The 16,337-nt window shown below is 34.7% G+C and overlaps 1 pseudogene across 1 annotated transcript in view; it reads left to right on the top strand.

Annotated features, from left to right (window-relative positions):
* The window catches only part of LOC145798516 (uncharacterized), a 44,596-nt pseudogene extending 28,811 nt beyond the window's left edge, over nucleotides 1-15,785 (top strand). The window contains exons 3-6 of the transcript XR_014339485.1: nucleotides 1,934-2,026; nucleotides 6,350-6,547; nucleotides 14,686-14,925; nucleotides 15,653-15,785. The product of XR_014339485.1 is annotated as an uncharacterized LOC145798516 (transcript). The remainder of the gene's footprint in view (nucleotides 1-1,933; nucleotides 2,027-6,349; nucleotides 6,548-14,685; nucleotides 14,926-15,652) is intronic.
* The last annotated feature ends 552 nt before the right edge of the window (nucleotides 15,786-16,337 follow it).

The following is a 16,337-nucleotide window of genomic DNA, read 5'->3' as shown; positions in this document are numbered from 1 at the left end:
TCCATTAAGATAATAGGAAAGTGATCAGACAACAATCCAGGAAGTCCCTATAACTTGAAGGAAAAATTTTGTACCCATCCATAATTAAGCAAAAATCTATCAATTCTGCTCCATTTCTCCATTGCTTGAGAATTACACCACGTAAACTTCCTTTCTAACATAGGCATATCTACCAACTCTAGTTGATCGATCATAATATTGAAGTCCGTCATTCCTCTATCCCTTCTTGAGCACCCTATTCTTTCTGAAATACTCCTAATTTCATTGAAATCACCCTCCAAACACCATGGCCCCAGAAAATTGGATTTTAACCTTACTAAAGAGTCCCGCATCTCTTTTCTTTTAACCAACTCATTAGGACCATAAACATTAATTATAACACAATCAAAACTGGAGAATAATGTACCTGATAGTAGGATAAAATTTTTGGAACTACAACATGCCTTCAATTGAAACACCTGTGGGTTCCAAATTGAATTGGTTTCTAAAATTTAGTTTCTAAATAACTAATTTCTTGTAGTGCCTATAGTTTGACCCAATTTTACTTTGGTCCCTATTGTTTTAATTCCAACAATTTGGTTCCTACACTTTAAGCCTAGTTTCAATTTCTCCTTCTTTTCTAATTGGAGGTTGAAATTACAAATTTTGGAACACTTGTTTTGTTAATTTCCTAAGGTGTACAAGAAGGACCAAATTGAAACTAGGCTTAAAGTGAGAGGGACCAAATTGTTCAATTTGAAACAACAGGGACAAAAATGAAATTTGAGTCGAACTATAAGGGTAAAAAGTGTAATTTACCCTCTTAGTTCATTCATTTTGTCAGGCATGCAAAGTTATTCATATATCCTTAGCTCAAATTCATACATGCGTAAACGTTTCAAAATGAAATGGAAAGCTGTCTAATTATTTAGATTGGAAACTCAAGTGGGTCATGACTTGATTGTATGAATGAAATGATTTCATTTTGCAACTTGTCTGGCCCTTTGCTTATGATTTCTTATACCATTTAAAATTAATTATTGGAAATCAAACTTTGAGTATGATTTGGTGGTAGTCTGGTAGAAATTTGAAATTTCTAATTTCCAATATAAGTTCATGTACAATTGATACTATCTAATTATTAATGAAGGAAACTCAAAAGTAGGTAGGTAGATTCAGTGATATAAAGTCATGAACTATGGAATGCTAGTCTGACTTGCAGACATCAAATAGTAATTAATGACTGAACATCTTGACATCGGAAACTTATCTCTATCGTGGCATAAAATAATTTTGTTATTTTTTCATGCAATTATTTTATGATTCAATCTTTAAAAATATTAAGAAGTTACATCTGCCATTTGAGGTGAGCTCACGAGCTAGATAATGGCATATTTTTTCTGCTGAAAAGGTAATCCATCCAACAAAAAGTGTTCTGCTATTTTTTATTTTTTTTTTTAACCTGATGGATTTGTATATGGCAGGAGGCATGTCCCTACACATTATTTTATGCTGTTACTCGTTTCATATCATGTGTGACTTGGACAGTTCAAACTGGACTTCTCAAATATTGAACTGTCAACATAACACTTCCAAATTTTAAACAGACCTTTTTGTATATTTTGAACTGTCAGTAGCATCATCTCTCAATTTTATCATTGTTGAGAATTTTCTTTCTTGATCAGAAATCTGCTGCCTACATTTTTTTGTTGAAATCTGACAGGTTGTGACGGAGATAATTTCCCAAGTGTTGTGCATGTATTGGCATGCTCATTAAACTAAATAATTTATATAAATGGAAGAAATTATGTTGCTAGATAACTGATGCCATGATTTTGTATTAAAATTTCCACTTACAAAAAAAGATTTGAGTATTAAATTTTATACCCCAACTTAGAATTTCATATGCAAGTTGTCAGTTCTTGCTAACAGTAGTGGTGCTTTCTGATTTTAGGTGACTAATACACCATGGGGCAAAAGGGTATCATTTTTATTAGATCCTACTACTGATCTAGTTGCAAAATCACTGCATATTAGTCCATTCATGGTAAGGTTAAGCAATGGCTTGGCTTGTATACTATTTGTTTCCTTCCTTTCTTGCCATTTTGCTTTTACCTTTTGAGTAATTAACATGATAGTTCACAATATGAATTGTATATAATGTGGAATTAATATGATATGCAGATATCTCTTTGCACTCATGTTATTTCAGTTGTTTGTAGGATTGCTTATGCACTTATGATTCATACTTCAATAACTTAGGCCCCCCTTTTTTGCAATCTTATTAATACCCCCATCAGACTTAATAGTAATTTGAATTTGGGCATATCATGCTTTCTTTAATAAACACAATAAATAAATAAATAGTTACATTGCCAATCTTCTAGCTTTTAGCCACTTCTGTGCATTCACAGCGGCAACAAAGTTTTTTATTTTATTTATTATTATAAAACTTAGGTGCTTATATCTCTTTTTATTTGACTAATATATAAAATAATATCATGAACATCATCTACCAATTGCAATACACAAGTTGAGTGATTGGTCAGTTTCCAATTTAAGAAACATGAATATGGACACAGGACGAGGACACGATACATTATGAACTTGCTGACACGACCAATTTAAAAAAGAAGTGTGAACAAAAACTTCTAGTGGCTATTTAAAATCTGTTCTCAAACAAATTGGAAGTTTTAGGCTTTCAGGTTCCTAAATTTAAAAGGCTCAAAGATGGAGGGATTAGTATGTCACAATTTTATTTTATTTTATCTAATAATCGGCTTTCAAGGTTTATCTATATATATATATATATTAACTTGTGATTTGTTTCCTATATGGAAGCCCCAAGTGTTCAAAGTGTGTCAAGTTTTAAAAAGATTTTTAAAAAAATGGGCTATATTTATGTGTCCAACATGTGCCATGGTGTGTATGAGGAGTATTGGTGTCTGACATAGGTTTGACACAGACATTATACCTTTTTAAAAGTGTCCATGCTTCTTAGCTGGGAGTTCATTTTATTGATGCTCTCTCTTCAGTCAGTTCGGTTAGAAGATGTCTAAAACATGTTTGAGATTGGTGTACTCACCATGAACTTTTTTCTTTCTCATTGTCAAGTGAAAGCATCAACACACTGGATAACCAATGTCTACAGTTATTCATATATCTCATTAACAATATTTTCAAATTTGTTGAAGCATTCGTGTAACTAACTTGAGCTGTTGGGAGTATGATTCAAAGGGACTGTTTTAAAGTGAAGGACTTTAAATTTGAATAATCAGATGCAGTTGCATGTTTTGGAAACTTCAACCTTGAACTATTGAGCCTTCTTTGTTCTGCAATGGGGTTACTTTTGGAATTAGAAAAAACCAACTTTGTTATCCTTTATAGAAGACAATCTATTGCCGTATTTCTGTCAATGGATCACCTGGTTTCATATGGCATGGTTATTTGTTGGAGTTCTATAAAAATTTGACCATTTTTCATCTTAAAGTTACAAGTCACAGTGCTGGTTAATTAGACCTCAAACAAGGTATGAAGGCAAGTAAAAAAATTCTTGACAATTAATGTGGTTGATAATGTTGTGGATGGATCTAAGCCCTAAATTTGAAAGGGTGATGTTTATGAGGCACTGTGCCAGACTTACCATCATGATTTGGCACACAAAAAGGAGGAATTCAAAGGTTTATATATATTTATAGAAAACTTTGTATCTGATTTTATTTTTTATTTTTTTGATAAATTTTGTATCTGAATTATTTTATACAACTGATTTGATTTAAGTGAGCATGGGCATGTATTGTGGCATGACCTTTAGAACAGTTACAGAACATGTTCGCTTTTCATAATGGGTACGTAGGGCTGCAAACGAGCCAAGCCGAACCGAACTTTAGTATGTTTGGGCTTGTTTATTAAGATTTTAACGAGCTCGAGCTCGAGCTGAATAAAAAATTAACGAACCGAGCTTGAGTCGAGTTGGCTTAGGCTCGACTCGAGCTCGAGCCTGTTCATGAGTCTTAACGAGCCAAAAAAATTATAAATTCATACCTACATGTGAGACTAAGGTTACAATTAAAACTTTGATTATACAATTATATATACAATACATATAAACATAATAAAAAAAAGTCCATATTTTACTAAAATAATAATATCTACTATCACTATTATGTAAATGTACTATCTATAGTTAACTATTATTTACATTTATATTTTTTAAATATATAAATAGCATATTTCTCTTATTTTTTATACATATTTTTATATTATTTAATATATAAATAATAAATATTAAACGAGCCAGCTAACGAGCCGACCTTTAGAATGTTTGGGCTTGTTTATTAAAAATTTAACGAGCTCAAGCTCGAGCTCGAACGCTCGAGCTCGAACGCAGAAAAAATTTAACGAACCGAGTTCGAACGAGCTCTTACCGAGCTGAGCTCGAGCTTGTTCATGAACAGCTCTGTTCATTTGCAGCCTACGTGTTCTTTCACACATGGCACTTGTTCTTTCACACATACATGAACCACAATAAATTTTTGGTTCTTAGACACCAAATAGTATGGTACTCTTTCTGACTGTATATGGTATGAAAATATAGGAATTTTTTTTTTTTTGACCAGCTAAATTTTTTTTTTTATTGATGAACCAAAGAGAATTACATCAATAAAGAAAACAATGAGTGCAAAGAGCATCAAAGCGAAAACAAACCAATCCTAACTAGGTTGGCACCGATAAGACCGCCCTATCATCTGCTAGCACACCATCAAGAGTTGGTGAGTAACCAACTGCACAAAAACAACCAAAACATAGGACACAACCAAGCACACACAAGAACTCCAATGCTAATATAAGACATACAACACAAACCACCACAGCGAAACCACCAGCACAGCATGTTGGCAGATCAGCATAGCAGGACAGCAGCAGGAGGATACCTCAACAGCAGCAGATCAGTAGCAGAACAACAACAGCAGATCAGTGACAAAGTGACAAAGTAACAGCAGATCAGTAGCATTAGACCTCAGGGCCATTCCTAATGCAGTATTACACTTGGTGCATGTTAGACACAAGGTCATTAACAGAGAAACCACAGCCCAAGGTTCTAAATATCGGCCGGTACGTCCCGTACCGGCCGGTTCGTACCGGAAAATGGGATGGCCGAGTCGGATACTCATCGGTATACCGGCGAGAATGAATTTCACGGCCGTAGCGTCCGAGTCCCGGTACGTAACGGCCTGAAATCGATACATTGGGCGATACGGTCCGATACAGCTTGGTTGTCGCCGGTACGGATGAAATAAAGCGCAGAGAGCTGCTCGTCGTGGCTCCGATGCTGTTTCTGGTTTTGGATTGCTGGTCTTCGCTAAAGTGGGAGTGCGATTGTGCAACTATAAGGTTCACGACGAGGTCGTGATGTTCTTTAGCGGCATTCGGTGTGTTTCAGAATCCTTTCTGGGTCGTGCGCCATTGAAGCTTTGAGGCTACAGCAGCAAGCAACCTTTATATTCATATTTTATATAAATGTCTAGTGATAGTTTTGGGCCAAAATATTTTACTCAAGATAGTTGGTGGGTTGTTTTGGGCAATCTTGGCCCATATGTTTTTTAACCAACTCGTGGGTCTAGTTGGTAATACCACTGGGTTGGTGTACTGGGTATACTGTCTAGTTGGTATACTGTTGTGGGCCAAATTTGCAAAAATGATAAAATTGAGTTTTGGGCCAAATTTGCAACTTTGGTATACTGTCTAGTTGGTATACTATTGTGGATTTATTTTAAATCGTAGATAATTGTAAGTTATAATTGAGACTAAAATAAATATATATCATTTAGTTAAAAATGAGTTAAAAGTGCCCTTATATATCAAAATTTTGATTAAAATGTGACAAATGAAGGTTAAAAGAGTAAAAAAAATGTACAAAATTGAGTTTCAGAAGGATTGTTAATGATTTTTAAAATTTCACGGCCGCGACACCCGATTCCCGATACGTACTGGCTGATACTACCGATACCGATACTCCGCGATCGATACCGTTACGTTACCCGATACCGCGATTTAGAACTATGCCACAGCCATTGAAGAAGCCTTGATCCACATCTTGGCAGCCCAATCACTGCCAATCAAACAACAAACCAGCAACCAAACATCTGAAAATATAGGAATTTTAATTAAAGATATTAGAAATATCAAAGAGATAGGATAAAAGGGCCACTTGTGTGTGAGAACTGCACCACTTATATGAAATATGTATTGAACTGTCATGCATTATTCGAAGGGATGCTGTTTTTTTATTTACTATTTTTCTCTGTATGTCCATCTCCACAATTTTGTTTGCTTCTAGTCCTCTAAATGTGATGAGACTGAAATGCAGGATAGGCTTGGGAATTGGAGCATGAGAACAAATGCACCTGGGGATAATATATTTGTAACATTTTCAGTTCGACATCCCAAGCTTGGTGATTATTTCACAGCTTCCTTAACAGGCAAAAGAATCTCGTCATCTGTGGCTGACCTTGCACTGTTCTTCTGGTTAATGCCCCATAATGTTGCACTCGTGATATACTGGGAAGTAAGTGCTTTGGCTTGGCTTTGGATAATCCAGTGATGCTAGAAATTTCTGTAAACCAAATTTAATGATAACAATATTTATATTTAAAAAGCGAATACGCAAATAAAAAAAATAAAAATCAATTTACGAGGGTAACTTAGACTCAATTCCAGGGAATTACACCGTGGATTTGGTTTCAATTTTCTGAATTTAGTTTTTTGAAAATTGAATTTTTTTATTTTTCATATATATTTTTTATTTTTAGTGAATATTTTTTAAATTTTAAGCAATTTTTTATTTTTTTAGATTCACCTTATTTAGATGTATCTAAATAGTAAAATATTTGTGAAAAAATATTTTAAAAAATTAATAAATATACAAAAATATGAAAAATGTACTAAATTTTGTATTTTTTTGTATTTAGTGTATTTTTTAAAGTTTTTTTCACAAATATTATATTTTTAAGTATATTTATGTTGAGTGTGTTTAAAAAATAAAATAAAAATTGCTTAAAATATTAAAAAAATTCATTGAAAATATTAAAATACGAAAAATAAAAAGGTAGAATTTTCTGAAAACTATTTTATGAAAACCAGAACCAAACAAAGTAATAGGTGTTTGGGAAAATATTGATGACTATTGTGAAAATGATAGTGAAGTAGGAAAGCTTGCTGGATTTTCAAAATAGAGGTTTTTTTTTTTTTTTTTGAACGGCAAAAGAAGATTTTATTGATGAAAACATACGAAGTATGCAAATTACTTCAATAAAGAGGAGCTTGGAGCTAGATCGAAGCTCCGACCTCTTAGTTAGTGAGAAACCAACAAAAGAGAGCAGCAAAAGAAAAGAAAACTATTTCATAACAAAACAGAGCAAATTGAGCAACCACAAAAGCTATAAGCTCACTGCAGCAATCCTCAAGTTGCAACCATTGCAAACACTCCAATCCTACAAAACTCTGTAGCAGCAAGAAACCCACACAAGAAAACAACAAATATATAGCGATCCGTGATTTTGTGTTGTGCTTTATACCTTGTTTCCACCATTTGCTTCCTTAAATTTGAGTTTTGGAATGACTTGAGCGTGTTTAGAACAGGTTGGTTGCCTTTCGGTCTAGAATCTTGTTGCCCAGAATTTTGATCTTCCGCTCGAGCGGGCCTTCTTGTGCTCGAGCGAAGTTTGCAATCTTTCAGTATCGGATGTCTCTGCAAAAGTGCTGCAAGATTGTTTTTCGCGCTCGAGCGGCGTTTCTTACGCTCGAGCGTGCCTGGGCTCGAGCGGCCCTTCTGGCGCTCGAGCGGCGGTCTACAATCTGTGAGATACTGGACAGGTGCAATCCACGCTCGAGCGGTGATCTTAGCGCTCGAGCGAGTTATTGTTGTTGTGTCTGACGCTCGAGCGGACTGCGCGTATATCAGATCTTAAAAGCGATTTTTTACACAACTTTTTCATCTCTTCTTCATCCAAACCCCAAGTTGAGAGCTTCTCTCTCTAAAAATACTCTCTCTCTCTCTCTATATATATATATATATATATTTGACCTAGATCTAGTGGTCTTCTCACTCTCTTTCTTTAGACAAAAAGATTGAGTTCTTCAAGATCTTCATTTCCATCCAAGAAGTAGGATTTGCCATTTTTGGAAGCTTCACCTTTGTCTAGCCCTTCTCCTTGGGTTTCTACTTGGAGGTAGGGATATTCTTGAGTTATATATACTAGTTTTGCCCTCTTTTATGATGATCTAAGAGTTCCTCTAGTTTTTGATGATATTAACCTTGTGATTTCAAAATGTAAAGGTTTTCCTCAAAAGAGGGTTTTCTCTTTAAACTTTAAATTTTTGGTCAATCCTTAAGGGTTCACCTTGTTGACCTAAGAAAAGAAATGTTTTGGATGAGAGTTTTCACCATGAAATGGGAAGTGATTGTTTTGAGAAAAACCCTAGAAATTGGGGGTTTTGGTAATATGGCAAATGTCTTTGAAATTTCTTATTTTCTTGTTTTAAAAGGGTGAAGAGAGTGAGTTGCATCAATGCTTAGCAAAATGGAAAATTTACTTGTTATATGAAAATTGTGACTATGTGTTGATGAAACATGTTAATCTTGTGGATGAACATTGAAAGGAGAATATGAGAATGTGAAAGTTGACATTGTAGTAGAGATAGTCAAAGCAGAGAAATGTCTTAAGATATGGAAAGGATCATTTGCATTGTATGTTTTTTCATTTATTATAGTGCATTGTGAATCTAAATCATTGATATTTCCACCATGAGGAAAAGAAATAGTTGCTGTATTGAGAACTATGAAAATGTGTAAGGGGTAAATACGTTGGTAAGTCTGGATAAGAGGTGTAGATGAATTTGTTAAGTTGGCCTGAGTGTCCTTGGTGAAAGATCAGAAAACTGCGCGGATAGGTGTCGAGCATTCCGGCTAATACCGATAAAAATGATAGTTTGGTAGTACTCGTAGAGTCTACTTGCAGACATCGACCTAGGGATTACTAGTGTCATATTTACCGCCCCTACTGAATTAATAATGGAAGTTTGAAAATTGATGAGATCACATGATGATATTGAGAGTATGGTGATTTTGAAATGATGCATTGAAATGAATATTTTCCCCAATACCTTAATCTTGGCATAGCATTATGATTACATTTGTTTTTATGTTGAGGGAAAAGCATAACTGTATATACTTTGTGAAAATTTCTCTACTGGGCTTTATGCTCACCCCTATGGGATTTGATGCAGGTAAAGATGTGGTGATCCTGCCGAACTGAGGGCATGGATATTTTTGTGAAGAGTAGATGACTCTCATTTTTGTTGTAATTTTTGTAAAGCCAAGGGCTAACAGGTATGGGTCGTAGGGACCATTTTGTGAAACCGGGCTATTGCTTTGGAAGATGTAAGCCCTTAAGGGCATTTATTTGTTTTGAGACTAGGTGCTTCACATGCTATAGATTCACATGATTCTTTTATCGCTTGAATGTATATTCGCATGTGGACTTTTGTATAAACTCTCTTATTGATATTGTAAAGATGGAAGATTTGTTGCTATGGCTTAGTAAATGTTAATTGATGTGGGTAGTTCTTGTTGAAATATTTTCGGGGCGTTACAAAATAAGACAGATTACCCAGTAGCTGACAAAATCTCAGACTAACCCCAACAATGCATAATGCAGAACTTCACATTCAATCAAAACAGCTAAGTAATCTTTAACATCCAGCTTATAGCAGTAAAACTAGAAGGCAAGCAGACAAGTAGGTAACAGAAAAACCAAAAGACAACCAGCTTCTAGCAGACAGCACAAGGTAGCACATGGTAGCATAAGGTAACGGAAAGCATAAGCTAGCACAAGCTCACTGCTGAGCATAGCATTAGATATCACTACTGAGCAGAAACACCATGACAATTCACACCCTTCCACAAATACACTTCCTAATACTTGAGATGTTATAAAGGACGTCATCAATGGAGAATGAAAGGACCAAGGTGGAGGCCTTTAGCCTAATTGCAAGCCTTATGATTATGAGCTTATGCAACTCCTGCATTTCTAATTGTGAGTCTTGAAAGAGATACTTATTTCTAAGCTTCCAGAAGGACCAAAGGGTGACCAGTGGTATTGCATGCGAAATTCTCTGTTTAGATTTCCTGCAGGAGTGACCTACCCATCATTGTAGCAATCTATCTACAGAACTAGAAACCACCCACAAAGCCTCCCACCATTGCAACAACCCAGACCAAACTCTCCACACCAAAGGGCAATGGAAAAACACATGTTCAATAGTTTCTTGCTATGATTTGCAGAAAATACATAAAGTAGATGCAAACCTATCCAGCACACTAATCCGTTGCAAGAAAACAGATGTTTTAACCTTATGTTTCCAAGCAAGCCAACCAAAGAACTGCACTTCAGGAGGAAGATATTTGAGCCAAACCAAACTGCAGGAGCTAACATTGCCACCAAAAGCAAGATTAGAATGGTTGTAAAGAACAGATACAAGGGACTGCCCAGATTTTGCCGCTAACCATGTAGCACTATCTTAGACCACTAGATTCAGTGCAGGTGTTGATGCAATGATGCCAAGTAGTCTGAGTAGCTCCTCTTTTTTCCACTAAAAAAGAGACCTCCTAAAGGAGAACAACCAGTTATTAGAGGAGACATCCACAAAGTCTTTAAGTGATCCCACCTTATCATTAGACAATTGAAATAGCCTTGGAAACTATTCTTTAAGGCATAAAGCTCCACACCATTGATCATGCCAGAACTTGATTTTACAACCATTCCCTACTTTTAGTTGTAAATTACTAACATAGAACACCAAAAGAGACTGTTACTGTTCAACAGCAGCTATAATGCCACTCTAGATTTTAGATAAGGTGGTACTAGAGCTAAGATTAGGTAGCCATGCCCTACCTTGAAAATTGTATTTGTTGCAAATTAGCCTCTTCCATAATGAATCATGCTCAGAAGCAAACCTCCACCACCACTTGAGGAATAAACACACATTCACATCGCTAATTCTTCTAATGCCCAACCCACCTTGTTTTAAGCTTTTTGTGACCTCTGACCATTTCACAAGATGGATTTTCCTCCTTAGATTTGAACCACTCCATAAGAATGCAACTTGTATTGTATTTAACTCCTTAGCTATTCCTTCAGGCAACTTGAACAGAGACAAGTAAAACACAGGTAGACTTGACAGCACTGCTTTCACCAAGATCAATCTCTCTGCAAAAGAGAGAAGCCTCCTTTGCCAACCAGCAAGCCTCAATTTGAACTTGTCAATAACTGGTTTCCAAAACCTTTTCCTCCTTGCATTAGCACCTAATGGCAAACCGAGGTACTTAAGTGGTAAACTTTGAGTCTTACAATTTAACAGGGAAGCAAACTCAACAAGAACAGAGTCAGGTATACCTATCCCACAAACCACACTTTTGTGGTAGTTGATTTTGAGACCTGATACTACTTCAAAACACCTAAGGATCCTTTTTAAACTCAGAACTTCTGATAGCTCAACTTCACAGAATAGAAGAGAGTCATTTGCAAATTGAAGATAGGAGAGTTGTACTTGATTGTTTCCAATAATTACCCCTTTTAGCAAACTCAAACCCCTAGCTTTGTGAAGAAGAATATTTAGTGCTTCTACAATCAAGTTAAAAAGGAATGGAGATAAGGGATCACCTTGCCTGAAACCTTTCCAGGGGCTAAACTCCTTGGTTGGCGAGCCATTAACAAGTATTGAGATCCTTACAGTAGAGACACATTCCTTAATCCAGGAAATCCATTAGGAACCAAAACCAAAGTTTTCTAACATTGATCCAGAATAGAGGTTATTTGACCACCTAAACAGTGAGTAATTTAGGGTTTTGATGGTTAAATTAAAGGCTAATAGGCGGGAGAAGAGATTATGGTTGATTTGGGGTATGAGTGTAAAAATGGCTTGCGGCTTATGGGCTCGAAGCCCGCTCGTAACCCGGAATGGGCCCGGCCTGTTTAGGACCGGGCCCGAGCGTAGCTCAAGACCTTGGGCCAGGGCTTGGACCATCATTTTGAAGCTCGATCCAGCCCTGTGGGCCTACTCATGGCTCGGCTTGCCCATCGCCAGTGCTTTTTTTAGTGAAAAATAATAAAATTTTGGTAGAAAAAATAAAAAATATAAAAATAAAAAAATTTGTTCAAACCCGTACAAAGCCTGAACCTAGGCGGCCCCGCCCGAGGTCCGGCCCGCCCAAGGTCCGAATACCCCCTGGGCTTGGGCTTAGTTTTTTGGCCCGTGAGTCGGCCCGACTAGGCCTGAATTTTGGCGAGAGCTCGCGAGACCTGACATTCCCAAATTTACACCCCTAATTTGGGGGTGATAGGATAGGGTTTTTAGGTTGAAAAATGTACTTTTAGATAGATTTTAATAGATGCTATGTGCGCAAAGAAGAAGAAAGAGAATAAGGAGAAAGAGAAAACGGAGAGAGGGAAAACGGTGCTTTACCCTCACAAGGATTAGGTCAATCACACACAAACTCAACCTCAAATTTTCATAATATCAACTCTTATATTGAATCATTGAGATTACACATATATTTATAAGCTATTGACTCTCCTATTTCTATAATGACTATGCTTTAAATTTGGAAACTAAGAATATAACTTCCAATTCTACTTTAATTATAATATGAAACTTTGATGACTTCTAATTTTACTCAAACCATAATATGAATTCAAAATAGTAAATTTAGACTTTTTTGACCACTATGATTATTCTAGATATAATAAAACTTATATATAATGACCCATTTAATAACTTGACCAAAAATAACAACTCATGTCTAACTAACTATTAAAACCTACTATAATGACAGAAATTTGTTAGCAACATTTGAAATTAGAATAAATACAAATAAATACTAAAAGTTATTCCAAAACTTCAATTCTTAATCCCCTATACATGCTTCATTTGAAATTCCAACTTTGCCTTTTTCTTTTTTCTATGCTCGCCATTGGATGGTATGAAAAAAATGTGTTTAGTTCGTACTGAAAGCATCCCTTGAGAGGCTTGGACCTTATGTTGCCTGTGGTGCAAATGTCTATGGGAGGCAATCAGTGGCAGAGGGAGTAAGGGAACAGGGGTCACGTGTCCCTTCTGGATTTTGAGAATTTTTTTTTTTTTTTTTGTAAATATAAAGAAAATATTTTAAATAAAAAAAATTATAAAAATTTTACTAGAGTGAAATGTCAATGACATTTTAAAAATTATGAGTATAATGATTGTTTTGATTGAAAATGAAGAGATTACTATAAACCATATTATCTACGAAATTTTTTGAATGAAATGGTGATGTTATTATTATTGACATACAAGTATAAATAATCTCACTATAAAGATATGAAATTTATCGGATTGTTAGTTACATTTGACATGTGAGGTTTACTCTCTATGTGTTTATTTACTATTAGTTGGTGATATCACATACTAATGATAACGTGGTATTACCATTATATTGAATTTTTAATCAAATTTTGTATAAAAAAATAATTTATCATTATATAATTTATTTTAAGACTTATATCTGTATATTTTTTAAATTGTCAATGATACACTTGTTATAAATAATATTATTTTTTTTGATGTTTTTTTCGAAATCAATCGTAAAAACTTGGATGAAATATTTTTATAAAAAATTTTGATATTGTAATTAATAAGTGTTTCATCTAATTTAATTTTTTAACTCCGCCACCGGAGGCAATGGTCTGAGAGAAGTAAGGCATTGCCACATTAATTTCAAAGCTTTGATCAAGATAGACCCGTTCAAATGTGTACATCCAAAAATATTTGTACAATTCAACATTTATCTCATCTGGTTGAATCATATTTTTGATAGTGCAAATGCCTTACGGTCTAATACAAGGTAAAAAAGTAAGTGATTTTAGGCAAAAAATAAAAAAATCAAACAACTAAAAAAGAAAAGCTTTTTTTAATGTAAAACGTTAGGGCAAACATGTTCCATGCAATTAAGGTTTTTGGACCCAAAAAAAAAAAAAAAAAAATCAACTAGTATGTTTAGTTTTAGTTTTCTAAATTAAGTTTTTTGAAAATTAAATTTTTTTTTTATTTTTCGTATTTTTTTATTTTATTGAATATTTTTTAAATTTTAAGTATTTTATTTACTTTTTTAGATGCACCTTATTTATCTAAAAAGTAAAATATTTGTGAAAAAAATATTTTAAAAAATTAATAAATACACAAAAATACGAAAAATGTACTGAATTTATATATATTTATATATTTATATTTTTGCTATTTAGTGAATTTTTTAAAGATTTTTTTCACAAAAAATTATACTTTTTAAGTGTATTAATGTTAGGTGTGTTTAAAAATTTAAAAAATTGCTTAAAATATTTTAAAAATTCTGTAAAAACAAAAAAAATATGAAAAATAAGAAAGTAGAATTTTCTAAAAAATGTTTTCAAAAAACTAAAACCAAGCGAAGTGACTCTAGGTTCCAATGTTGTGAAGAGGTTGGTAGGTGAATTATACGTAAATTTTTCATTGAGTGGGACATTTGCTTATGATCAGTTTCAATTTAGGAAAAAATTGGACCAAAAGAAATAGAAGTGCTGGCACTTTGACATTCAATCATATTTTCGACCAATTGACAATATGTTTTTGTAGGCTCTCAAGCTTTGGTGGAAAGGTGTAGCATTCATTCAGCATCCAAGGTATGTCAACGTGGGATATAGGCAAGAAGCACTGAGACGTGACATGAAACTTCAATGCTGCCCGGCATTTTCACAAGATATACAAAACCATCAACCACTTGAAGGAAGTGATTCTGATTTGTTGAAGGACAAGAATGGGAGGAATCGGTTCACATGGAGAGATGCTAAATGGCCCTGGTGCTGAATACAAGCAGTAAGTCTCTGTTGCCCATTATTTTATCAGGAGTAACGGCTAAGTATACTTTTTGTTTTCTATGCCTGCTATAAGAAACGACATGGAGGATTGTGAAGGTGGTGGCTGGGTGGCTGTGTTCAGGTGGTGGCTGCTATTGGCGGCCATGGTGGATGGGTTTGCGGTGAGAAAAATGAGAGAAGAAGATGCTGGTACATGGGTGTGCAGTGGGGTGGAGGCTGCTAGGCCGTGGTGAAGGAGTGAGGAGGAGTGCAAGTGGGCTAGTGCGGTGTAAGTAGGAGTTGGGAGCATGTGAATTCATAAATAAATAAATTACAAATGTTACATAATTTTATCGTTCAGGTTAGTTGCATGTTGTCACATTTTGCATTTGAGACTTTACTTGCTTGGACTACAGGTGAGTGGTTACTTCTGCTATACATTTTGTCAAAACTACCCTTTGACATTTTTACCAACTTTTTAATTTGAAAGCATGTTTTAAAATAAGATCTTTATGTTCATTGTGAATGCATTATAATTGCTGGTTAATTTCATTGTTATGATGCCCATTGTTAGACCTAGTCATCACCATTCACATGTGATTGTTGTTCTGTAGTCATATACGTAATTGTTTACAATATGTTCACCCTATTAATTACTTTGAAAGCTCCATTTCAGAACTATATTTATTATTGCACGACATTATCATTCATTGAGTTGTGAGCTCGTCATCTCGTTATCATTTCAGGTGAACATGGGGAGCATTAGGAGACAATTGCAGCTTTGGGAACCAGTTCTCATGAGACCTCAATAAGACCAAGTGCATGTTTATTGTCATCTGTTATGTTAGAACTTCTCATTATGAAGATTGAATTTATTCTATTAGAGTAATGATATGCAAACGAAAGATTCATATAGAATTTATGTTATACAAAATGATGTGGCTAATTTAATATTGTAACGAGTCAGAATTACACAAATGGCTTTAACATGTGCAACATCATTAAACTTTATGCGGCGCATCGACAAGTTAGAAGGGAAACCACTTAGCAAGGAGAAAAACTTGATGATTCAAGAATTTTGTTGAGATAAAATATTGTCAAAAGAAGTAAAAAGAAAGTGACTACTACCAACTCTCATATGAACTTCAGGTATAAATTGGATGAGTTATGAAGAGCAAACCAAGTTTTAGAGGGGAAAAAAAGGGAATTGTTTCCCTTTCTAAGTGTTTATCACTGGGAAAAGAGTGAGGAAGCTGAAGAAAGTTAAAATGTAATAAAAACGACTGCCACATGTGTTGTGTAGAAATGAAACAGTTCCAATCACAAAAAACAGCAACAAGAAACAATCAAAAGACACAAAACCCAAGATATATGTGATTGAGCTATGTGTCTACGTCATGCAATAAGGATTACAGAGTTTTAAACCTTTCA

The sequence above is a fragment of the Camellia sinensis genome, chromosome 9 (assembly GCF_055761805.1).
Source record: "Camellia sinensis isolate YWXY chromosome 9, ASM5576180v1, whole genome shotgun sequence".
Taxonomy (NCBI): domain Eukaryota; kingdom Viridiplantae; phylum Streptophyta; class Magnoliopsida; order Ericales; family Theaceae; genus Camellia; species Camellia sinensis.
This window is presented reverse-complemented; position numbering and strand designations above follow the sequence as displayed.